Source organism: Balaenoptera musculus, chromosome 3 (genome assembly GCF_009873245.2).
Source record: "Balaenoptera musculus isolate JJ_BM4_2016_0621 chromosome 3, mBalMus1.pri.v3, whole genome shotgun sequence".
NCBI lineage: Eukaryota > Metazoa > Chordata > Mammalia > Artiodactyla > Balaenopteridae > Balaenoptera > Balaenoptera musculus.
This window is the reverse complement of record NC_045787.1, coordinates 74,666,593-74,693,029: the sequence shown is the minus strand read 5'-3', so window position 1 is coordinate 74,693,029 and position 26,437 is coordinate 74,666,593. Positions and strand designations below refer to the sequence as shown.

Sequence of the window (26,437 nt, the reverse complement as noted above, 5' to 3'; positions counted from 1 at the left end):
TTAGGCAAGAAAAAGAAATAAAATGCATCCAAATTAGAAAAGGAAGAAGTAAAACTGTGACTATTTGCAGATATATACTATATATAGAAAACCCTAAAGACTCCACTAAAAAACTGTTAAAACTAACAAATGAATTCAGTAAAGTTGCAGGATACAAAATCAATATACAAAAATTTGTTGCATTTCCATACACTAATAGCAAACTGTCAGAAAGAGAAAGTAAACAAACAAACAAACAAAAAAACCATTTACAATTGCATGGAAAAAGAATAAAATACCTAGCAATAAATTTAACCAAGGAATGAAAAGACCTGTACACTGAAAACTATAAGACATTGATGAAAGAAATGGAAGATGACAAAATAAATGGAAAGATATACCATGCTAATAGATTGAAAGAATTAACATTATTAAAATTCCATACTACCCAACATAATCTATAGATTGAATATAATCTCTATCAAAATTCCAATGGCATTTTCCCCAGAAATATAACAAAAAATCCTAAAATTTGTATGGAACCACAAAAGACCCAGAACACCCAAAGTAATCTTGAGAAAGAAGAATAAAGCTTCAGGCACATGCTCCATGATTGAAAACTATATTAAAAAGATATAGTAATCAAACAGTACAGTATTGGCATAAAAATAGACATAGAGATCAATGGAACAGATTAGAGAAGCCAGAAATAAACCCATGCATAATTTACAATGAATGAACCAAGCATACACAATGGGAAATAAATGGTATTGGGAAAACTGGACAGCTGCACACAAAAGAATGAAACAACTACTATCTTACACCATACCAAAAAAGTTAACTGAATATGGCTTAAAGAGTTGAATTCAAGACCTAAGACTATAAAACTCTTGGAAGACAACATAGGTGGTAAGACCCTTGACATTTCTCTTGGCAATGACTTTTTTGGATCTGACAACAAAAGCAAAGGCAACAAAAAGAAAAATAAACAAGTGGGATTACCTCAAACTATAATAAAAAGCTTCCTCACATGAAAGGAAACCATCAACAAAATCAAAAGGCAACCTACAGAATGGGAGAAAATATTTTCAAACCAGATATGTGATAAGGAGTTACAAAAATACATAAAGAACTCATACAACTCAACTGGAAAAAAAAAAAGACAATCTGATTTTTAAAATGCACAGAAAATCTGAACAGACATTTTACAACGAAAACATACAGATGGCCAACAGGTACACGAAAAGATGCTCATCACTAATCACCAGGGAAATGCAAATCAAAACCACAATGAGATATCACCTCACACCTTTTAAAATGGCTATTATCAAAAAGACAAGAAATAACCAGTATGGGAATAGATGTGGATAAACGGGGACACTTTTGCACTCCTGGTGGATATCTGAACTGATGCAGCCACTATGGAAAACATTCTGCTTCTGCGTATTTATCCAAAGAAAATGACAACACTAAATCAGAAATATATATGCACCCCCATGTCCACTGCAGTGTAGTAGTATTTACAATAGCCAAGATATGAAAAAAAGCTGAATGTCCATCAATAGATGAATGGATAAAGAAAATGTGATATGCATACACACACACACACACACACACACACACACACACACACACACGAGAAAGAATGCAATCTTGTCATTTTCAACAACATGGATAGACCTTGAGAGCATTATGCTAAGTGAAATAAGCCAGAATGAGAAAGACAAATACCGTATGCTCTCACTTATATGTGGAATCTAAAAACAAACAAACAAAGAAAAAAACAAGTCATAGATACAGAGAATAGATTGGTGGCGGCCAGAGGTGAAGGTGGGGGTGGGAAAAATGGGTGAAGGAGGTCAAAATGTAAACCTTTGGGGGGATCAAAAAAGACAGTGGAGACAGGACATGGAACTCACCTCTCCCCATGAACACATTAAAAATACAATGACACGTGGAACAATTCTCACCAAAATCTAACTGGAAACTGCCAGGAAGACTCCTGTACAAACAACACTGTGAAAAAGATCCACACGTAATCAGGTAGGAAGGGTTGAAAAGCAATCAGGTAATGCCCCTGGGAGGGGACTTAGAGGAAAAGGGAAAATACATGGGCAGAGACCCACCCTGGGGAGTGAGTGGTGAGAGCCATAGATTGGGTGCCCCAGTCCTGGGTCATATACCAGGCAGATGAGCTCCCTTAGCTGGCTGGAGGACAGCAGGGACTAATAGGGCTGTGGGAAGCAAGGACTTTGTTCGTGAAGGGTGCACGTGTGTTGGCCTGACACCAAGGCAGGGCAGAGAAGGCAGTTAGAGGACTTCTCTCATGGCTGCTGGGTTTCCTGTGATTGCCTTGGCACCTGCCCCAGTCTGATCCAAAGGAATGATCCAGCTCCACTTACTCCACAGTGTGACATGGGATCTAGGGCTGCCATGGCTGGGAAGAAAACTTGACTGTGGTACACAGAGGTGACGTGGTCCTGGGGTGGAGCCTGGGTGGGACACTGGTGGCCACTGTTGGTGCTTATTCAAGCAGAGTATCAAAACCAGCACAGAATTCTGATGGCAGCAGCTCTACTGCAGTTCACAAGCCGATACACTGCTGAGAGTCCATGAGGGACCCACTTGCCCTGCAAAACAGCTCCACAACAGGGCAGGGGTGGCGTAGGCTGGGGGCAGTGATCAGCTGTGAGGGACAAAATGGACTTCCACCTGAGGTTGCATCTGAGCAAAGTGAGGGAAACAATTGCAGGCACCTGTACAGGAAGTACATCTGAGGCAGCTTGGAACTCAGTCTGGGGCCAAAAGAAACTGAGACCACGTGTGCGTCCAACCCGCTTCAGAACTCCCCATTCTGGGGAAAGGGTTCTGGTGCTGGGACAGAGGAAAGAACATACTTAAAGGGAACTGAGTCAGCCTGGGCATGACCCTAAGGACTTCCACTGCAGCAACATGGGATCAGACCCTGTCCCTGATAGGGTGGAGATAACCATTAAGCAGAGGGGAAGTCTCACCTCATTCCAGTCTTCAGCTCTAGCACCTCCATCTCCAGCCCCACACCTTACTAAGGTGATAGCTGCCAAAAATACCCTGAAGAAAGACCTGACTTACATCCATGTCAAATCCAGCTCTCCCATCAAGGGCAATGGGCACACAGTCTGTATAGGGAAGCTCCCACATAAGAACACCCCTTCAAGACTGCAATAGGTAACCGCTTCACTTAAATTCATAGAGGCAGAGAAAGTTAAGCAAAATGAAAAGGTAGAGAAACTGCTCTCAGTTAAAAGAGCAGTAAAAGGTTTCTTACAAGTAAACCATTGTAAAAATAAGTAATGAAACAGAAATAAACAGTTTACCAGATAAAGAATTCAAAGGGAATTCTCTGGTGGTCCAATGGTTAGGACTCTGAACTTTCACTGCCAGGGTTGTGGGTTCAATCACTGGTCAGGGAATTAAGATCCTGCAAGCCATGTGGCATGGCCAAAAAAAAAAGAATTCAAAGCATTGGTAATAAGAATGTTAACTGAGTTAGGGAAAAGAATAGATGAACACAGTGAACATTTTAACAAGGAACTAGAAAATATTTAAAAAGACCCAATCAGAAATAAAGAATTCAATAACAGAAATTAAAAAATAAAAACACTAGAAGGAATGAATAGCAGACTAAGTGATACAGAAGAATGCATAAGTGATCTGGAAGACAGAATTATTGAAATCACCCAATCAGAACAGCAAAAGGAAAAGCAAATTTTTAAAAACGAATACATTTTAAGAGATATCTGGGATAACATTAAGCATACCAAAATTTGCATTATAGGGATGCCAGGAGAAGACAGAGGGAAAGGGTTTGAAAATGTATTTGAGGAAACCATGGCTGAAAACTTCCCAAACCTGAAGAAGGAAACATACCCAGGTAGAGGAAGCACAGAGAGTCCCAAACAAGATGAACCCAAAAAGACCACACAAAAGCACATCAAAATGAAAACAGCAAAAGTTAAAGTTAAAGAGAGAATTCTAAAGGCAGCAAGTAAAAAACAGAGTCATATACAAGGGAATCTCCATAAGGCTAGCAGCCATTTTAAGATATCAGCAGGCCAGAAGGAGTGGCATGATATATCCAAAGTGCTGAAAGAGAAAAATGTGCAAACTAGGATACTCTCCTCAGCAACATTATCATTTAGAATCAAAGGAAAGATAAATAGTTCTCAAACAAGCAAAAACTAAAACAGTTAATCAATACTAAACCCACCCTAAAAAAACGTTAAAGGGTCTTCTCTAAGTGGAAAAGAAGTAAGAATCCATAGAAAATGGAAAATCCCACAAGGAAAGGAAATACAAAGAACTGAGGATCAACAACTTAAGCCAGTATGAAGATTAAAAGAGAAAAAAATGTAGAAACAACTATAACTACAATGAAAAGTTAAAGGATAAACATGAAGATGTAAAACATGACATCAAAAACACAAAAAGTGGTGGAGGGGAGTACAAAATGTAGATGTTTTAGAATGTTTTTGAACTTAAATGACTACCAGTTTAAAACACGTAGATACAGTTATAGGTCAATATATATAAACCCCATGATAACCACAAATCAAAAACCTACAATAGATACACAAAAATAAAAAGAAAGGAGCACAAGCATACTACTAAAAAAATCACCAAACCACAAGGGAAGAAACAAAAAGTAGAAGAAATGAACAGAGAGTAACTACAAACACAACTAGAAAACAAGTAATAAAATGGCAAAGTACATATCTATCAATAATTTATCTAAATGTCAATGGACTAAATGCTCCAGTGAAAAGACATAAGGTGGCTGATTGGATGAAAACTAAGACCCATCTATGTGCTACCTATAAGACTCAATTCTGAGCTAAAGGCACAGACTAAAAGTGAGGGGATAGACAGATATTGCATGAAAATGGAAATGACAAGAAAGCAGGGGTAGCAATACTCATATCAGACAAAATAGACTTTAAAACAAAGCCTATAACAAAGACAAAGAATGGCATTACATAGTGATAAAGGGATTAATAAAAGAAGAGGATATTGCTCTCATTAACATATATGCACCCAATACAGGAGCAGCTAAGTACACAGAGCAGATACTAACAGACATAAGGGAGAAATCAACAATAATATAATAGTAGAGGATTTTAACACCCCATTTTTATCAATGGACAGATCATCCAGACCAGAAATCAATAAGGCAACAGTGCTCTTAAATGACATAATAGACCAGTTGTACTTAGTAGATATCTATAGGGCATTACATTAAAAAACAGCACAATATAGATTCTTTGCAACTGCCTATGGAACATTCTCCTGGATGGATCACATGCTAGGCCACAAAACAAGTCTCAACAAATTTAAAAAGACAGAAATTGTATCAATTATTTTTTCCAACCACAACAATATAAAACTAGAAATCAATTACAGAATGAAAAATGGGAAAAGAACAAACACGTGGAGATTAAATAACATGCTATTAAAAAACCAATAGGTCAATGAAGATATCAAAGAGGAAATCAGAAAATACCTTGAGACAAATGAAAATGGAAATGTAACTCTCCAAAATCTATGGGATGTGGCAAAAGCACTTCTAAGAGGGAAGTTTATAGCAATACAGGCCTACCTTAAGAAACAAGAAAAATCTCAAATAAACAACCTAACCTACCATATAAAGGAATTAGAAAAAGAAGAACAAAGCCCAAAGTCAACAGAAGGAAATAAATAAATATCAGAGAGGAAAGAAATAAAATAGAGGACAGACCACCCCCCCCCAAAAAAAAATTAGAAAAGATCAGTTAAACCAACAGCTGGTGTTTTGAAAAAATAAACAAAATTGATAAAGCTTTAGCTAGGCTCACCAATAAGTAGAATGGACCCAAATAAACAAAATAAGAGAGGAAAGAGGAGAAATAACAAATGATACCACAGAGATACAAAAGAACTCTAAGAGAATACTATCAACAGTTATATGCCAGCAAATTGGACAACCTGGAAGAAATGGACAAATTTCTAGAAACATACAGCTTGCCAAGACTGAGTCAGGAATAAATAAATAACTTGAACAGACTGATCATTAGTAGTGAACTTGAATTTGTAATTTAAAAATCTCCCAACAAACAAAAGTCCAGGACCAGATTGCTTCACAGGGGAATTTTACAAGACATACAAAGAGGAGATAATACTTATCTTCCTCAAACTAGTCCAAAAAAGTTATGGGGACAGAATACTCCCAAATTCATTCTACAAGACCAGCATTACCCTGATTCCAAAACCAGACAAATACACTACCAAAAAAGAAAATTACAGGCCAATATCTTTGATGAATACAGATGCCAAAACCCTCAACAAAATATTAGCAAACCAAATCCAACAACACATAAAAAGGATGATCCACTATTGTCAAGTTAGGTTTATTCCAGGGATGCAAGGATGTTTCAATATTCACAAATCAATAAATGTGATACACCACATTAAAAAAAGGAAGGATAAAAATCACACGATCATCTCAATAGACGCAGAAAAAGCATCTCACAATATTCAACATTCGTTCATGATCAAAACTCTCATCAAAGTTGGTATAGAGGGAAAACATCTCAACATATTATCTCAACCTATAGCTAATATTATACTCAATGATGAAAAGCTGAAAGCCTTTCCTCTAAATTCAGGAACAAGACAAGGAAGCCCACTCTCACCACTTCTATTTAACACAGTATTGGAAAACCTAGCCACCACAATCAGATAAGAATAAGAAATAAAGGACATCCAAATCAGAAGGGAAGAAGTAAAACTGTCACTATTTGCAGATGGCATGATATAGAAAACCTTAAAGTCTCCACCAAAAAATTATTAGAACTAATAAGTGAAGTAGGTAAGGTTGGTGGATACAAGATTAATATACAGAAATCTGTTGCTTTTCTATACACTAATAATACACATCAGAAAGAGAAAGTTAAAGAAAATTCCATTTAAAACTGCATCAAAAAGAATAAAATACCTAGAAATAAATTTAACCAAGGAGGTGAAAGGCCTATACTCTGAAAAGTATAAAACTTGGATGAAGTAAATTGAAGATGATACAAAGAAATGGAAAGATATCCCATGCTCTGGGATTGGAAGGATTAATATTGTTAAAATGGCCAAACTACTCAAAGCATTCTACAGATTTAATGCAAACCCTATCAAAACACCCATGACCAAAAAAAAAAAAAAACAAACACCCATGACATTTTTCACAGAACTAGAGTAAATAATCCTAATATTTATATGAAACTAAAAAAGACACTGAATTGCCAAAGCAATCTTGAGAAAAAGAACAAAGCTGGAGATATCACCCTCCCTGACTTCAGACTATATTATAAAGCTAAAGTAATCAAAATAGCATGGTACTGTCACAAAAACAGACACATAGATCAATGGAACAGAATAAAGAGCACAGAAATAAATCCACACACCTGTGGTCAATTAATCCATGACAAAAGAGGCAAGAATATACAATGGAGAAAAGACAGTCTCTTCAATAAGTGGTGCTGGAAAAACTGGACAGCTACATGTAGACAAATTAGATTAGAACATTTCCTCACACCATATACAAAAGTAAACTTAAAATGCATTTAAAAACCTAAATGTAAGACCTGAAACCAAAAAAAACCAACTCCTAGAAGAGAAGATAGGCAGAACACTCTTTGATATAAATTGTAGCAATATTTTTCTGTCTCCTAAGGCAAAAGAAATAAAAGCAAAACTAAACAAATGGGACCTAATTAAACTTAAAAAGCTTTTTAGGAAACACATTGAGAAACATACTGCAAAGAGAAAATGAAATGAAAAGACAACCTACTGAACTACTGAATGGGAGAAAATATTTGCAAATGATATGACCAACAATAGTTAATACCCAAAATATATAAACAGATAATTCAATTCAATATCAAACAAACAACTACACAATCAAAAAAAAAAAAAAACAAAGGGTGGAAGACCTGAATAGATATTTTTTTCTAAAGAAGACACATGGATGACTAACAGGCACATAAAAATATGCCCCAAATCACTAACTATTAAAGAAATACAAATCAAAACCACAATGAGATATCACCTCACAACTATTAGAATGGCCATCATCAAAAAGTCTACAAATAACAAATGTTGACAAGGAAGTAGAGTAAAGGGAACCTTGCTACACTGTTGGTGGGAATGTAAATTGGTGCAGCCACTATGGAAAACAGTGTGGAAGTTCCTCAAAAAACTAAAAATAGGACTACCACATGATCCAGCAATTCCACTCCTGGGCATATATCCAGAAAAAAATGAAAACGCTAATCTGAAAAGATACATGCACTCCAATGTTCATTGAAGCACTATTTATAATAGCCAAGATATGGAAGCAACCTAAAGTGTCCATCAATATATACAATTGAATATTACTCAGCCATAAAAAAAGGATGAAATTCTGTCATTTGCAGCAGCCTGCATGGAACTACAGAATATTATTTTTAGTAAAATAAGTCAGACAGAGAAAGAGAAATACTATATATGATATTGCTTATATGTGGAATCTAAAAAATAAAATAAATGAATGTATATAGCAAAACAGAAACAGACAGATACAGAAAACAAACGAGGGGTTATCAGTGGGGAGAGGAAAGGGGGAGAGGCAAGATGGATTTATGGAATAAGAGATATAAACCATTATGTATAAAGTAGTTAAGCAACAAGGATATATTGTACGGCACAGGGAATAGTAGCCATTATTTTGTAATAACTTTTATTAGGGTATAATCTATAAAAATACTGAAACAATAAGCTGTACACCTGAAACTAATATATCATCTTAACTTCAATAAAAATATTTTTTAAATAAAAGGAACACTTGTATGTACACAAGTAACAAAAATAAAATCTCTACATCGTTTTTTTTTTGGCTGTGATGTGCAGCTTGCACTATCTTAGTTCCCCAGCCAGGGAATGAACCCGTGCCCCCTGCAGGGAAAGCATAGAGTCCTAACCACTGGACTGCCAGGGAATTCCCAAAGTCTCCACATCTTGACAGAAAAATAAGTCTATTCCACTTATAAAATTAAAAAGTCACAGGCATGTAGTTAATGTACAACGTGATGACTATTGTTAATAATTCTGTATTGCATATTTGAAAGTTGCTAAGATAGTAGATCTTAATAGTTCTTAATAGGAGGAAAAAAAATTGTAACTATGTATGAAGGATGTAACTAGACTTATTGTGTTGATTTCACAAGACAGTTGACCCTTGCACATGTGTTTGAACTAGATGAGTCCACTTATAAACTAACTTTTTTCAATAGTAAATACAGCACTACATGATTTGCAGCTAGGTATCAAGGATACTGAGGGTGAGCTATAAAGTTATATGTGAATTTTCCACTGTGTGTATATACAAAAATTAAATCATTATATTGTACACTTGAAACTAATGATGTTATATGTCAATTACACATCAATGAAAAAAATGCACAGCAGAGTCCAAGCTTTAACACATCATCTTTAACCCAACTACATAGTACTAATAAATGAAATATAACAAATAAAAAATAGAGAATCAAAGATGGGCTCAAAAGTAAAATAAATAGATTAGAAATGAATTGAGACTCCATATGTTCAAAATTGCACCCCTGTACTGACTTCCAGCATGACAGTGTAAAAAAGTCTACTGACCTGCTCCCGAAATGAAAAGTTAAAAGAACAAATGAGCAAACAAACATCATTTAAAGGCTCTGAAAATGGTCCAAAAGGCAAAGAGCACATCAAGAAACATCTATTCCAGAAAATCTATGAAAATTTGGTAAAAAAAAAGGCTAGAGTGTGTGGTATTTAAACTAACACTGCTCTCTCCCTCTCTGCTCCAAGCAAGGCAGAGACTCCATTCTGGAGGGCTGCAGCCAATAACATGGGGTTCCCTCTCTCCCAAATTCCCAATCTGAGAACTTTCTACATGTGTGAGGAGCAACATTCAACGTTTTTCATCCCATCGTCAACTACCTGGTGCAGAGGCTGAGTCCTTGGCAAGTAAAACAAGAGATGAGGACTCCTCCAGCACCCCGCCCCCCAACTAATGGAATGAAGGCTCTATCTATCTCAGGTGTGGTGCATTGAAAATACTGGAGCCCGGATCACCTTTGCCCTGCACATAAGGCAGTGTTTCCACACTAGGAAAGGCAATTTTTTTGTGTGGTCCAACTTACCAATCTTTTCTTTTATGGTTCATATTTTTTTTCCACCCTGTTTAAGAAATTTTTCCCTTTCCCAAGAACATGAAGTTATTCCCCTGTTTTCTCCTAGAAAAAAGAGAAAAGTTCTCTTTTTTGGCAAATATATACGTTTTTTGGCAAAAATATAAGTTCTCTATTTTGGCAAACAAATTTTCTCATGCTTGGAATTTACGATCTTTTGTTGATACTGTTTGGTATGAGTAGTAGTGGGCAATATTTAATATTCTTAAAGAATTAATCTTTTTAAGAACCATAATGCACCTTGAATACAATTGAAATGTATTGTTGGAAACATTCCATCAATGAGTTTTTCAGTCCCAGGATTGGTGTCATGAGACAAAGACCACAGATTGAAGGTCCTGCATAACTAGAGGCAAATGGCCGTGCTGCTGGAGAGTAGTGAGGAACACTAAGACAATGGCCAAAATACCAGATGAGACAGACCGGCCCATACCTCAATGTACCCTACTGTAGGAATCCCAATAACAGGAGAGGAGAAAAGTCACCTCAATGACTTTTTTTTTTAACCTCAATGTCCTTTGGGCTCTAACAAGAACCCAGCACAGGGACAGAGGCTTCTTGCCCCACATCCATAAGGACACATAAGTTTCCCCTACACCCAACACTAATCTCAAGAATTAAGACGTACAAAGGGGGTCAACTGTCAGATGATTTATATTCCTCATGGAAAGTTTATTCATTGGATTGAGTAAACATTTAGCAGAGAAAAATTTTTAATTGGAAAAGGTTAACTTTACCTGGTAAAATTTACCTTAGCAAAATTAAGAGCTATAGAACAAGATGAGATCATTTATAGAAAATAAAGTTACCGCACATATGAATTGTGTTGTGCTGTATACTGTTTTTAGCTCTAACCTGGTAAGCATTGGTACAGTTAAGAGGTACACAGGCTCAGGATGTTTTACCTTAGGCAATAAAATCTACAAGCTGAATTGGTTACCTCGAAGCCAAATAGAGAGGGGCTGAAGAAGCTTTTCCTTCATACAGGTATCTGATGCTGTGCCAGGAAGTTTTAAGAATAACAACAGGAATGGAGTTGATGGGTCATTTCAGTTGAACTGTTCCCTGGTGGCTACAGTGGGCCTAGGACCACAGAGTGGAGAGATAGAATTTGCTCTGATAGTTGCCAACTAAAGAGCCTTTGCTATCGGCAGAGAATACTGATAACGGCTTTCAAACTTCCACAGAGTAATGCTTTCTTCCAATGAATTCTTATTCCAGGAAACCCAAAATATAAAAGAGATATGAAGGTTAAGAAGGTTATTTAGACAGTATCTATCGGCTTTCTCATAATATCCCTAAAGTAATTCCACAGCACTTTGAAAAGCACTGAGGGAAGTGCCGGTTCAAGACAGGTCAGCTGAACAGACACAACTAACTTGGGCTCTGATACAGTTTGGCTGGAATCTTTTGCCTCAGGCTAACATGCTGAGAATGGCTTCCTATAGAAAGTGAGCGATCTGCCTGGGAAATGTCTTCCTGGAAATAATATGGATGTTGAGGTCTAAAACAAAGACTGCTAGCTGTACCTGCAACATCCATTCTCCCTTTTGTCTTGTGAAGCCCATGGTCACCTTGAATCAACATCACATTTCCTAGTACTTAATAGCAGGTACTGTTAACCAAAGTTTCAGAAATGGAGACCTGATTGAAATAAAGACTGCAGCCTGGGAGACACAGATTCAACAAACACTTGAATTGTGTTCTACCAGACTACAAAATGCGAGAGGCTTATAAAGGCAAAAAGTTGCAAGGCCACAGTTAATTATATGAGTTGTTTTTCAAGAATTATGATTAGAGCTGGCAAGAAGTGAGGGTGCTTGGTAAGCATGGATTGGTTGGGGTCTGAAATGGTTGCACAGTTACAAAGGGAGACCTTGAGATGATAAGGTTGCAGCTGGCAAGTGTTGTTCTGAATATGGCTGGTGGTGTCCTTGGGCCTGGAACATTTCAAAGAAAGTTCAAGCTCTCAGTGATGCAGAGACCAGAGACCATATCCTCAATGGCCACCTGACTCCATTTTGTGTGCCCAAACTGTGATTACTCCATTATAATTTCAATCTGTCATTAGTAGTTATGTGTGACTGTATGTCTAAGTACTGACATATAAGATATAAACAAAAATGGTGTGAGCAACTTCTGGCTGGGAAATTCTTAAAGGACTCTTCCTTCTGGCTGGAAGGTGAGCATAATGTCCAGAGTTAGAGCAGCCACTTTCATCAGCTGTAGATGGCACATATTGAGCTCGACAGAACCACAAAAATGTAGAAACCTGGGTCACTGATGATTGGAAAACTAGTCCTGGGGTACCTACACTTATGTGTGTGAGAAATAAACTTCTATCTTGCTTAAACTGCTGTTATTTGGGTTTTAAAAATCACAAACAGCTAAATCTTAACATCTTAACAAATAAATGATATAGCAGAAAAATATCACATAGCAAAGCTTGAGGTTACACTGTTCCTCTGAAAAAGGCACAAAATTGACTGGGGGTTGGGGGGAGGGAGACAGAAAGACGGACCAGGAGGGAATTTCTCCTCCACAAGAATAAAACCCTTCTTAGTTTAATAACTGTGAGAGACTTCAGCTTACCTTTCTATTTTCCACCCTTACATCCTTAAGGTAATTGTGACTAGGAAAAGCCCTATCTACTGACTGAGAGCCTCATTTTTCCCTCCTGTTTAGAAAACCTCCACTTACACAACTACAGGAAAAATTAATGCCATGATTTACTTTGAAATGCTTTTTTTTAAAAAAAGATAAATCAATGGCTCAATAGAAGATGAATATGTAAACAGTTATGTGACAAAGCTAGTAGAGTATAATAAAATGTTAACAGGAGGGTCTAGGTAGTGGGGACACGTGTCCACTGTACTATTATTTTAACTTTCTTTATGTTTGTATATATTCATGATAAAATATTGGAAGGAAAAACATTCTAGTTACCTCTAAAGTAATCAACATAACCCATTTTACAAAGACCTAAACAGAAAATCAGGGATCACCAGATATTCGCAGAAAATCAATCAAAGACAAGGATGACAATAAACAGAATAACCAACCTTAGAGGAAAGAGAGATGGTTGAGGAAACAGAAGAAAAGAATTTTCGGATGATATTGTAAACATAAAAGGACGTACTACTATGTAAAATAAGCAATCAGAAAATAAGAAATATTTCTTGAAAATTAAATATATCTGAATATTTTTAAAAATTCAATGATGAAAAACCTATCTTGAATTTAAATAACATTAAGAGCTAAAACTTATTGAGTCCAAGCCACCATCACTGTTCATCTCGATGAACAAAACAGTCTCCCAAACTGTCTACCTAGTTCTATACTGACCCCTTATAGTCAATTCTTAAAGCAGCCATAGAGACCCTTTTAAAATCAGATAGTGTCTTGCCTCTACTTACAGTGACTCCCCTTTTCATTCAGAGTAAAAAGTCTTAACAATAGCCTACATGATCCCTCATTCACACATCCCTCTTTCCTCTTCTACTACTCTTGTTTTCTTCTTTCCAGCCACTTTGGCCTCCTTAGAACTGTTTGAACAAGCCAGGTATCTTCCAAACCTAGTGTTTTTGATCTAGTTTTTCCACCATAGATTAGTTTTGCCCGTTCTAGAATTTCATATAAATGAAATTATAACACTGCATACCTTTTTTGTGTGCAAGGCTTCTTTCACTCAGCTTAATGTTTTGAGGTTCATTCATGTTGTTTCAGGTATTAGTGGCTTGTTCCTTTCCATTGTTTAGTAGCCTATTGCATGAATATACAAAAATTTGTTTATGCCATTATCTGATGGACACCTGGATTATTTATAGTTTGGGGCTATTGTAAATAAACTGCTGTGAATATTCTTATACATTTAAATTTATCTATTGGCTTTTTACATTTCTTTGCATTTCTTTTAGTGGTTATTCTAAGTATTAAAACATATATCCTTAACTTTCTATAGAGTATAAAGGTACATTCACTACTTACCCCACCCTGCCCTTTATGGTATAGCTAGCTTTCATATGTACTATATCAAAAGATATAATAAGCCTTACTAGACAATGTTATAATTTTTGTTTTAAACAGTTATATGTATTTTAATGAAATTAAGAGGTAAAATGTATATTTACTGAGATATTTGCTACTTTTAATGCTCTTTCTTCCTGAAGATTTGAATTGCCATTTGATTTTATTTCCCTTCCTTTAGCATTTCTTGTAGTGCAGATCTGCTTGTGATAAAGCCTTTTACCTAAAACTTTTTATTTCACCACTCTTGAAGGATATTTCACTAGATACAGAATTCTGGATTGACTGTCTTTTTCTTTCAGCACTTCAAAAACGATCCACTCTCTTCTGGCTTCCACTGTTTTTGATGAGAAGACCCAAGTTCTGATCATTTGGATCACTGTTCTCCTATATGAATGTGTCATTTTATTCCTGCGGCTTTTAAGATTTTCTCTTTATTGTTGGTTCACAGAAGTTTGACTTTCTTGTGCACAGGTATGCTATTTTTGTGTTATGTATGTCCAAGTTCACTGACTCTATCTTCACAATCTCCATTATGCTGTTAAGCCCAACAAGTGAATTTTTAAAAATTTCAGATATTTTGTTGTTTTGTAATAGAATTTCCATTTGGTTCTTTATTATAAATTTTACGTCTCTGCTAAGAATTCCTGTATTTTCATTCAATGTGAGTATTCTTTTCCTTTAAGTCATTAAGTATAGTTATATAATTATAGCTCTTTAAGTCCTAATGATTCCAACAATGAGTTAGCTTGGGATCAGTCTCTATTACTTGTCTTTTCTCTCTCTCTTAGGAGAACTCACACAACTCATCATATAGTTGTACTCACAGCTCAGATTTACCACAGGAATGTAGTGTGTGTGTGTGTGTGTGTGTGTGTGTATGTGTAAGAAAGAAAGCTCATTATAAGGATGCGGGAATATATCTTAAAAGCCCACTGACCATATTCAACATTAAATATATCAAGTTCCAGTGAATATTGGGAGGTGGAATAAGTTTCTGAGGGTATTTGGGAATAATCAGGTTGCCCACAATACAGACATCAGTGTATAAGAGGATTAGAACGAAGAAGAGTTAAGAGTAAATTTTGTGCTTAAAGAAGTAATTGTGGAGAACTAGGAATAAAAGAGTTGAGAATTGAGATATAAACTGGAAGGCAAAGTTCATAAAAGTACCAAGAAGAGATTGAAGAATTAGTCCTAATATTCCAATGAGGAAGTACCATTTCAAGCTTGAAAACATGATTTTTACATAATTGACATAATGTTTTAAAATTCATAGTTTCTCTTATTTATATATATCTATACATACACACACATATATATGTCATAATATGACATATCGAATATGTAGTGCTTGGGGGTGGGGGAAATAAGCAGAAATCCTACTTTTTCTTGTAATACTACAATCTAAACCCTCTTTGTCAGATCTTTTTCCCTACCCCTAGATTATAAGCTAGGCATGCATTATGGCTTTTCTGTTTACATTAGGATAATTTTGGAATGTCTCAATCTTAGTTATTTAAAAATCCAGTGATGATCTAAATCACTTTAAATGTTTTCTATTCGTTGCTTCTCTTCATTCATTCTTTCTTCTTCTTTTTTTTTGGTCTTCCACACTTTTTTTGCCTTCTCTGATTTTAATCGAACATTTTATATGATTCCAGTTTCCATCCTCTCTTAAGACACCAATTAAAACTTTTTTTTTTTGGATGTTCTAAAATGGTTGCCTTAGAATTTGCAATATACATTTACAACTTAACTAAGTCCACTTTCAAATAACACTATAATGCTTCATGGGTAGTGAAAGTACAAAGTATTTTCAATTTCTCCCTCCTGTCCTTTATAACACTGCTCTCATTCATCTCAATTACCCATAAGCTATAATCAAAGAACACAATGTTGGTATTATTTTGAACAGTGTTATCTGTTACATCAATTAAGAAAAGTTTAAAAAAATATTTTACCTTCATTTATTCCTTCTCAAAAACTCTTTCTTCATGTAGATCCAAATTTCTGATGTATAACATTTCTATCTCTTTGAAGAACTTTTTAACATTTCTTGCAGGGCAAGTCCACTGGTGACAATTTCCCTCAATTTTTGTTTGTCTGAGAAAGACTATTTTTCCTCTATTTTCTAAGGATAATTTCACTGGATATCAAATTCTAGGTCTTCAAGACTTTAAATATATCATTCCATTTTCTTTTTGCATAGTTTCTGAAGAAAAGTTCAATGTAATTCATATCTTATTTTTTCTCTGTAGGCAACATTGGTTGTTTTCTCCCCTCTGACCTCTTTCAAGATTTTCTCATAGCCTTTCATTTTCTGCTGTTTGATTATATATGCCCAAGTGTAATTTTTTTAGTATTTATCCAGTTTAGAGTCCTCTAAGCTTCCTGGATCTGTGGGTTTTAATCTGTCATTAATTTTGGAAAATTCTGTCCTTACTTCAAATAGTTCCTTTGTTCCTTTTCTCTCTTCTCCTTCTAGCATTCCCATTATGCATATGCTAAACTTTTTGTAATTTTCCCACTTTTCTTGGATATTCTGTTTCATCTTTTTCATTCTTTTTTCTTTTCAGTTTTGGAAGTTTCTATTGACATAACCTCAATCTAGATTCCTTCCTTGGTTGTGTCCAGTCTACTTATGTGCCTACCAAAGGTGTTTTTCATTTCAGTTCCTGTGTTTTGGATTTCCAGCATGTCCTTTTGATTCCTTCTCAATGGTTTCATCTCTCTGCTTACTGTCCCCTTGTTTCTGCATGTTGTTCACTTTCCTTCCACTTCAAAGGCTAGAGTGGCCTGGAGTTGAGTATTTTCATTCCACTAGGTTGGTAACCCCCCAGTTGGTTAGGCTCTGGTAAAATAGTTTCCCTTAAAGGCAGATTTTATTAAGGAAAATAGAGAGCTCTGGGTATATTTCAAAATGCTCACTTTTCTTCTCTCACTGTCAAAAGAGAATTTTTATCTGATTTTCAAAGTGAGAAGCTGGTAGGTCTGCTGGAGGTAGCAGTCATAAAAGTGTGCCCCCCCCCCCAAGCAATGGAACCACTTGGAGTTTTAATTCTCAAATTAGTCCATGAGTTTTAATGCCTAAAGTAGTCCACAGAGAGCTTCTGGCAATTCATCTATTACAAGTGGAGACTAGATTGTAGAGAAGTAAGAACAGAAGCACGTAGAACAATTAAGAAACAATTAGAGCATCCAGTGAGGACTAGCATAGTAGTTGTAGAGGTGGTGAGAATTGGTTAGATTTAGGATACCTTTTGAAAAGAGCTGATAGATTTTGCTGAGGGACTGACTGGATGTGAAACTTGAGAGAAAGAAGAATCAAACTATGACCTGAACAATTCTAAGAATCAATATGCCATTTACTGAGATGTAAAGATATGCAACAGGAAGAGGGAAACAGGTTTTGGAGACAGAAAATAGTTTGAAATGCATGTTAAATATCCTAGTAGATATGTTGACTAAGAAGTTAGATACGTTAGCATAGAAATCAAAGAAATCATGGCTGTAAATGGATATTTGGAAGCCATCAGCATAGTGATGCTATATAAAAGACAGTGAAGGAAAGAATGAGATTACCTGGGGAATAAAGGTCGCTAAAGAGGGCAAGAGAGCTGGGACACACTAAGAAATGAGGCAGAGTCTAGCAAAGAAGAATCAAAAGAGCTCTGTGAGTTCACAAAAGTCAAATGAAGAAAGCGTTTCAAGTTTCAAAAAGGAGGATGTGATGAACTGTGTCAAATGCTGGTGAATGGTTAAGCAAGATGAAAACAAAGTGTTGCCCCTCGGATTTATCAGGATTGTTTAAATGCCCAGATATCTACAAACTCCCTTTTCATGAAAACATATAAACTAGCTAAGAGGTCGCACATTCAAGTGTGCATAAGAATTAAAGACCTAGAGTTTATACTTAACATCACGTATCCTGCACTTTGTGGGCCACTTAGGGGATATTCATGAGTAATTTTTACTCTCAGGGATTTTTACCGTAAAGGCTGAGTTTAGATCCAACCCACTGTTAGTGATGTGATCCTAGCTTTACACAGCTGTTTCCAATCTATCCTATTAGCAGTCAGGAGATAAGAAAATGAGTACCTACTTCACGTAAGTCATAATTTACAGGTAAATTTAATCTTCTAAATCTAGACTTTTCCACCCCCTGTCTTTTCTGGCGTTGAAGGGACCAGGTGAAGCGGGATAAACCATGTGTGGGAGAGTGGGCAATTAGTGGCATGGGCACTCTCCCAACAGTTTTTAAACTCCGCTTGGAGAACGAGGCTTCACGGTGGCCCCATACTCTGAAGTTACCCAGTAAGGGGTGTCCCTTACTTCAGAAGAAAGGGCGAAGGAAAGGCGAAGAGAGCCCACAAGGATATAACAGGATAATCCTTCCCTCCCGCACGCCTCTCTCTCCCTGCCCACCTACCGCCACAAGCACCAACCCAGCGACCACGCCCCGCCTCCTTCCGGCTTGTCGCGGCCGCCGCCGCCGTGTGCGCAATGACGTTTCAGTCTCCTGCGGACCCCGGAAGTGCAACTGGAACTTGTTCGGGGCGCGGATCCGGAGAGGGAAAGTCGTAACAACCGCACGAGGGAGTTCGGCTGGCGAGCTGGAAGGCCACGCCTCCTCCCGCCTCCCCCCACAGCCCTGTAGCTGGGGGCAGAGCTCAGGTAGGACCTGCGTTTGCCGGGTTGTGAGCTCCGGGGGGGGCAGGCCTGGGCCGGAATCAGAGGAAGAGGCTGGCCTTGGTTCGTCTCGGGCGGGGGTCGCTGGCGCCGCGTTTCCTGCGGACACTTCTGCCCTGTGTCCAGGACCCCGCTGATGGGCAGCTTACACCTGCCATTTCCACTTCCGAGGCGGGGCAAGACACGTGTGTTCCCTAGATGAGTCTCCTTACTCTTGGACGTTTGGGGTTCTGGGAGCCTGGAGACTGTAGCGTAATGGGCCTTTCTAAGCTTTCTCAGGTGGGGAGGTTTGGTGGTTCTCTGGTTGAAGATTTTTCTACGAAAATGATCATCACCTGCCAAACCTTTACCAGAAGACATTCGCTGTAGACAGAAGATTAAAGTGCAGTTATAAAATGCTCCCCAAACTTGTAACATGCATGGGCGCTGGTGGGACATTTCACTGGGATGAATTCTTAATTGAATACTTTTGACTTTGAAATCAAGTTAGGTATATTTTGGAGGCAGTCTTCTCTTTCCCTCATCCAGAGATTTAACATATTCTTCTAGTGCTCCAGAGTGTGTATTTGTTATGCCAAGTAATTGGTTACTTAATGTCTGGCTATATTTATTGACAGTCTTGTTGCCTTTGTCTGTTTCCCCAAATCCTCTGAAAAGTTGCAGAGGGAAAATCCTTTGGTTTTCAGGCTAGCGAGTGCCTTGTACCGTTTATCAAAACAGGTGAAATGTGATGCAATCCACTGTATCTTTTTGTCTTAAAGCGGTGTTAGAGGTGTATTCTTCGTGCTTGTTTTTTATCCCTCATTGTGAGGGACAGATATACTGTATTCATTTGATGTATTTAGAAAATAAGCCAGGGAGCAGTTTTTTGACATACTGGTACCAGGCTTCTATCTGACTCTTTAAGTGTTCCTTCCACTTAAGCCTAAACCGGGAATGCTCTGGATGGCTTAGAAGCAGTGGCTGTTGTGAAGCTGGTAAATGGTAGAATAGCACCAACGCCAAGAGGGCAGCATGACCTATGACACCGTAACCATGCACCCACTCATTCCATTAACAGGTATTTATGGGCCATCTTCAGTGTGTCAGGTGGTATTATAATTGCTGGGCTTCCAATAGTGAACAAAATGGGCGGTCTTTGTTCTGAAATTTACACTGTAGCGGATAGAGAAGGACAGTTAGCAAGTAGATATATCAGGTAGTGATAAGGGCTATGAAGAAAAATAAAGCACGTTGAGGGGAGAGAGAATGATGGCGGATGCTGTTTTAAATAGGGCGGTCAAAACCTGCCTCTCTGATAAGAGGACTTTTGAGTAGAGATCTGAATGAAATCAGAGAGTGAGCTCTGCAGGTATGTGGGTATGTGTTTTAGGCTAGGAAAAGGCCCTGAGGCAGGAATGTATTTGGTGTATCTTGGAATAGCAAGGATATAGGCATGGAGGCGTCAGTGTTTAAAAATCTCAAGAATATTTACTCAGTGTTTTGTGTGAGCCTGAGAGATCTTTTTTATTGACAGCCTGTTTTTCTCAGCTTTCCCAGGCAGACCTCTATGAGGATAATCTGATGTCTTCAGATATGTAGAGATGTTTCCAAGCTTTTCATTAGTGCAAACAAAATTAAGCACTATTTACTCAGTTGAACATAACTTGAGCTGTCTGTTTTAGGGTCAGATTGTGTTTGTACAGTGGCCGTGGATAACTAAGTAGCAAGTGAAATAAGCTAACTTATGTCAACTTTACTTTTCATTCCTTTTTCTTTAAATTGTGGTAAAATATACATAACAAAATTAGTCATTTTAACCATTTTTAAGTGTACATTTCAGTGGAATTAAGTACATTCACATTGTTATGCAGCTGTCACTACCATCCATTTCCAGATCTTTTCATCTTTCCCAACTGAAACTCCGTACCCATTAAACATTAACTCCCCATTCCCCTCTCTCCTCAGCACTGGGCGACCACTAGTCTACTTTCTCTATGAATTTTCTGTTTCTGCTCTAGATACCTCATATAAGTGGAATCATAACGACATTTGTCCTTTTGTCACTGGCTTATTTTGCTTAGCATAGTGTCTTCAAGGTTCATGTATGTTGTAGCATATGTTAAAATGTTCTTCCTTTTTTTTTTTTTGGAGAGGAAAAGGGCGTGTGAGGGAGGGGACATCAGACTAAGGTCAAGCGAGGAGCAAGGGCGCATCAGGACAGGGAGGAACCCGGCGACTTCTTTCTGGATAGTCTACTGATGACCCCAGAAGGTTGATTTTTTTTTTTAAATTTTATTTATTTAGTTATTTATTTATTTATGGCTGTGTTGTGTGTCTTCGTTTCTGTGCGAGGGCTTTCTCTAGTTGCGGCAAGTGGGGGCCACTCTTCATCGCGGTGCGCAGGCCTCTCACTATCGCGGCCTCTCTTGTTGCGGAGCACAGGCTCCAGACGCGCAGGCTCAGTAATTGTGGCTCACGGGCCCAGTTGCTCCGCGGCATGTGAGATCTTCCCAGACCAGGGCTCGAACCCGTGTCCCCTGCACTGGCAGGCGGATTCTCAACCACTGCGCCACCAGGGAAGCCCCTGTTCTTCCTTTTTAAGACTGAATAATATTCCATTGTATATATAGACTACAATTTGTTTATCCATTCATTTGTCTGTGAATGCTGGGGTTGCTTCCACCTTTGGGCTATTTTGAATAATGCTGCTATGAACATGAGTGTGCAGATATCTGTTTGAGTCTTCTGCTTTAATTTCTTTTGGTTATATACCCAGAAGTGGAAGTGCTGGATCATGTGTTAATTCTATGTTTACTTTTTTAAGTATTGACATATTATTAACAACAATGGCTACACTATTTTACATTCCTACTGGCAATGCATGGAGGCTCCATTTTCTCTGCATCGTCACCAACACTTCTCCACGTCCTCACCAAGCACATTTTCTCTCTTATTTTTTGTTTTTAATAATAGCCATCCTAATGGGTGTGAAGTAGTATCTCAGTGGTTTTGACTTCCCTACTGGTTGGTGATATTAAGCATCTTTTCATAATGCTTTTTGGCCATATGTATATCTTCTTTGGAGCACTATTCATTTAAGATCTGATTTTTTTTTTTTTTTTTTTTTTTGGCTGTGCCACATGGCTTGTGGGATCTCAGTTCCCAGGGATTGAACCTGGGCCATGGCAGTGGAAGCCCAGAATCCTAACCACTAGACCACCAAGGAACTCCCCTTAAGGTCTGATCTTAATAGAAAATTTTGCAGGTTTTTTTGAGTAAATTTTTTAAGGGTTGAGAAAGCAGCCACCTTGTCTTCTGTTACTTTTTTAACCCTAAAATACTGTAGTTGTAAAAACTTAAATTGTCTATAGACCAAGTATCTGCAGTAACTCCAAACTTAGAAGTAAAAGAAACCATAAAGCATCTTTTGTAACAATGAATGAACCTCTGGGTATCAGACTGTGATGAAAAGAGTTCTGAAAAGCCAAAGATCATCCCCACCTGCTTTGATTCTTTTTTCTTTTTATTTAGAAGGAAAGGAGTGTATCATTTGGCTGACTGTGGCTGTGAAGTAGATCTCTTTTTTTCTGGTAGCTGAGAAGAGCAGGAAAAGAGAGAAAAATGATGAAGAAACAGAAAAAGAAGTGTTAGCAGTTGGATGTAGCTAGATGGAGAATGGCAAAGGAGATCAGTAACAGTAATGGACCGTAAGCACCAGAACTGACAGCAGAAGAGGGGGACCTGGCAACAAAGTGACAGAGTAATATAGCTCTACAGATTGGAATGGGATGGGGGACAGGGTGAAAGTGCAAATCACCGGCTGTATCTCAGCATGTGGTTCTGAAGTCAGCCACCTGGCCTTAAGTGATTCAGTAAGACCTACTGTATACCAAGTAACATATGTCGGTTCATCTGGTTCAGCAGTTAGTATTTGGAGGGTGTGCAGTGTATACAGTCCTACAGAAGTAAACTAAGTTGTTCAGACCATGTATCACATCATTTCCAACCATAGAGTAATGAGGTTTGAGTAATTTAATGAGTAATGTGTAATTTAACAATGTTCAGCATTGTTAAGAAAAAATTTTTTACATTATCTGAGGAAGAGAGGAAGGAATTTTTTTATTCAGAATGGCTGATGACCCATTAGTGCAAGGTAACACATCTTTTTTTTTTTTTTTTAAACTATTGAATGTTTTGTACCCTATTGTTTATTAAGTACTCTTTGGGTACTGCATTTAGCTAACTGTTTCAGTTATAAAGCTTATTTAAGTTGATTACTTTGCTTTGATTTAAAGTAATGAATGAAAAATTGTACCACATTTTTGCTTATCACTCTTTGACAAATTAAAATTGATTAATTTGCTACAGATGAGGTAGCAGATGACTGACTTGCTTAACATTTTACAGCTAAGTTAAAGATAATTTAGAGGTAACAGTGCTGTGCTGCTTTCTCTGATATTGTATTCTTGTCTCCTTTTTTTTGAGAACAGTTCATTTTTGCAATATAGATACTGCAGTATAGATAACAGAGATAATTTTTACTGTAGGGAAAAACATCACTGTGAAGACAGATCATTGAAGCAAAGCATTTATTGTATGTTTGTTTCCATTTCTTTATAGCAGATTGAATATTTTAAGTGTGGTCTAGGTTGATAATATACTTAGGGTTGATTTGCTCAGAGGTTAGAGAGGTGCTAATAAGACTAAGATTGTGGATTTGGGCCTTGTAAGGCCCTTTAATAGCTAATTAAGGGAATGATAGCAACTAATACCCAACATTGTAACTGCCAATGGCTGTGGGATGTGGCTACTATTCCTATCCCCTGCTAATCACATTGCCATTATCTGTGATAGGTATAAGAAAGCAACATGAAAGATACTATATGTGGCTCAACAGACACAGTATCTCTATTTAAAAAAGAATTTGGAGTTAATATCCAAGGTAATGAAGGAGTGTGATACCCTTTTCATTTACAAAGCATAGCTTAGTTTTGTGTGCTTTGTTTAGAACATGGAACAAGCTAGAATTGTGACCAAGATTATAACTCGAGGTGATGCAGTTTAAGAAGTTGAAAAGTTTGATTAATTGATAGGTGAGATGCTCTCTTGATTTGAATTACCCCATTCTTCTTGATATCATCGTTTTTGTCTGTACTATGGAAATGACTCTGTTACTAACTCAAGTAGTTCGGGAATTAATCAATCATCTTGGTCCATTTGGTTTAATACTCTTTAATGTAGTTGGAGTATTTATCTTAAATGGTAATATCCAGGAATTGGTTGGGTGGCAGAGAGGAGAGGAAGGATCAGATCAGGAGGTAAAGGAAGTATTGGCAGAAAAGAAAGGGGGTTTGTCAACAAGTGTTAGCTGAATGGGGATTGGGCACTGGTCTCGAAAGAGATGGGGAGAAGGGAGGGATAAAGGAACAGGGAAGGGCCCAAGATCTACATGAACTGAAATATGAGGCAAGGAAAACAAGACAATAGTTAGGCAGGGTCTCAGTTATCTGAATCAGTAAAAGATGGATACCTAGTCATAAGGCAGTCTGGACCCCATACTTGAGGATCTTATGTGCTGGTTGGGGTGTCTGCTATAAAGACAAGACTTCAGCAAAATTTTTTGTATTATGATAGAAGTATGTATAGGATGGTATGGGAGAGGCACAATGCCTTACCTGGGGTTATTGAAAGGCTTTGTGGAGAAAATGATACCTAAGTTGAAAACTTAAGGATGAGTCATTTAAAAATAAAGTGGATGGGCTTCCCTGGTGGCGCAGTGGTTGAGAATCTGCCTGCCAATGCAGGGGGCACGGGTTCGAGCCCTGGTCTGGGAAGATCCCACATGCCGTGGAGCAACTAGGCCTGTGAGCCACAACTACTGAGCCTGCGCGTCTGGAGCCTGTGCTCCGCAACAAGAGAGGCCGCGAAAGTGAGAGGCCCGTGCACCGCGATGAAGAGTGGCCCCCGCTTGTCGCAACTAGAGAAAGCCCGCACACAGAAACGAAGACTCAACACAGCCAAAAATACATAAATAAATACATAAATTTAAAGTGATAAATCTAAGAGATTTAAAAAAATAAATAAAGTGGAAAGGGTTTCTAGACAGAAGAAATAGCTCTCAGCAGTCTGGTATTTGTAAAACACTAAAAGGAATTTGCAACTACTAGAGCAGAAATTTTGATTGTAATGAGAGATGGAGTTGGAGAAAGAGATAGGAACCAAGTCATGGGGGGAGGGGCAGAGGATGTGAGGAGAATGTTGTATAGTTTGATAAGGGGCCTGGACTTGCCTCTAGGCAATAGGAACTATTGACTGGTTTCTCTTGTCTCCTGTATGGTAAAGGATTTAACCTTGCCCCAAAAGAGGTCTGGCCTTTGCCCTCAGCTTCTGGATGGTAATCTCTAGTATTTTTGTTTTCCTTGGAGCTTTGGGTCACATCGTCTAACAGTGTGATTTAGGGTAGAGGCTGCCCGTAGCCAGAGAGACTATATGACTTAGGGTAGGGGCTTTGGGTCCCTTGGTATCAGTTGACCTGGAAACTGAGATCAACCATGTGGGCAGTCATTCAGTCGTGCCTGTGTAATGGAGCCCCAATAAAACTCTGAACACCATGTCTCCTGTTAGCTTTCCAGGTTGACAATAGTCCATGCATATTATGACATATAGTTAGCAAGAGAACAACATGTCCATAACTTCACAGAGAGAGGACATCAGCAGCTCTATGTTTGGTACTCTCCTGAACTTTGTCCGATATGCTTTTTCCCTTCCTTGATGTTAATCTGTATTAATTTTCCTGTGGTAAACTATAATCATGAGTATAACAGTTTTCAGTGACTTCTTTGGGTCTTCCTAGTGAATTATCAAGCCTGACAGGGCTTTGGGAGTCCTTTGAACTTGTAATTGGCTTAGAAGTAGAGGTTATCTCTTGTGCTGACTGTGCCATCTAACTGTGTAGTTGTCCAAAACCTTTCACATCTCCTTTCTCTGCTTCTTCCTTCCTCTGATTAGGGATAAGAATGGCTTTAGCATTTGAAAGCAGGGCCAAGTGAACTGATGATGTTGAAGCACCCTATCTTCTAAGATTGAGGCTGTTTGGAAAAGTATCAAGAATGTTATAACACAAATGTTCCTAAACATGATGTTATCCCTTGATACTTTCTAATTGCTGTGGACTCAGTTGCATTCTCTCAAAATTCGTATGTTGAAGCCCTAACCCCCCAAAAGTAATTAAGGTTAAATGAGGTCATATGGGTGGGACCTTGATCTGATAAGATTGGTGTCTTTCTATGAAGAGACACCTGAGATCTCACTTGATTTCCCTGTCTGTCATGTTAGGACACAGCAACAAGGTGACTGTCTAAAAGCCAAGAAGAAAGTTCTCACCAAAATCCAACCCTGCCAGACCTTGATCTGAGATTTCTAGCCTTCAGAACTGTGAGAAAATAAAGTTCTGTTGTGTGAGCCACCCCAGTATTTTGTTA

The 26,437-nt window shown here is 37.8% G+C and overlaps 1 protein-coding gene and 1 long non-coding RNA gene across 4 annotated transcripts in view; one reads left to right on the top strand and one right to left on the bottom strand.

The window, feature by feature from the left end:
- LOC118892293 overlaps positions 1-18,767 on the bottom strand; it is a 58,022-nt gene extending 39,255 nt beyond the window's left edge. Inside the window, exon 1 of the long non-coding RNA XR_005019277.1 lies at positions 18,715-18,767. This is a non-coding gene — a long non-coding RNA (uncharacterized LOC118892293). The remainder of the gene's footprint in view (positions 1-18,714) is intronic.
- Positions 18,768-18,811: 44 nt separating this feature from the next.
- The window catches only part of FAM172A (family with sequence similarity 172 member A), a 421,563-nt gene continuing 413,937 nt past the window's right edge, over positions 18,812-26,437 (top strand). For 2 of the 3 annotated variants that reach the window (XM_036846745.1, XM_036846747.1), the window contains exon 1: positions 18,812-18,959. The gene's annotated coding sequence lies outside the window, so the exon portion shown is untranslated. The remainder of the gene's footprint in view (positions 18,960-26,437) is intronic. The other variant, XM_036846746.1, reaches the window with a different exon arrangement.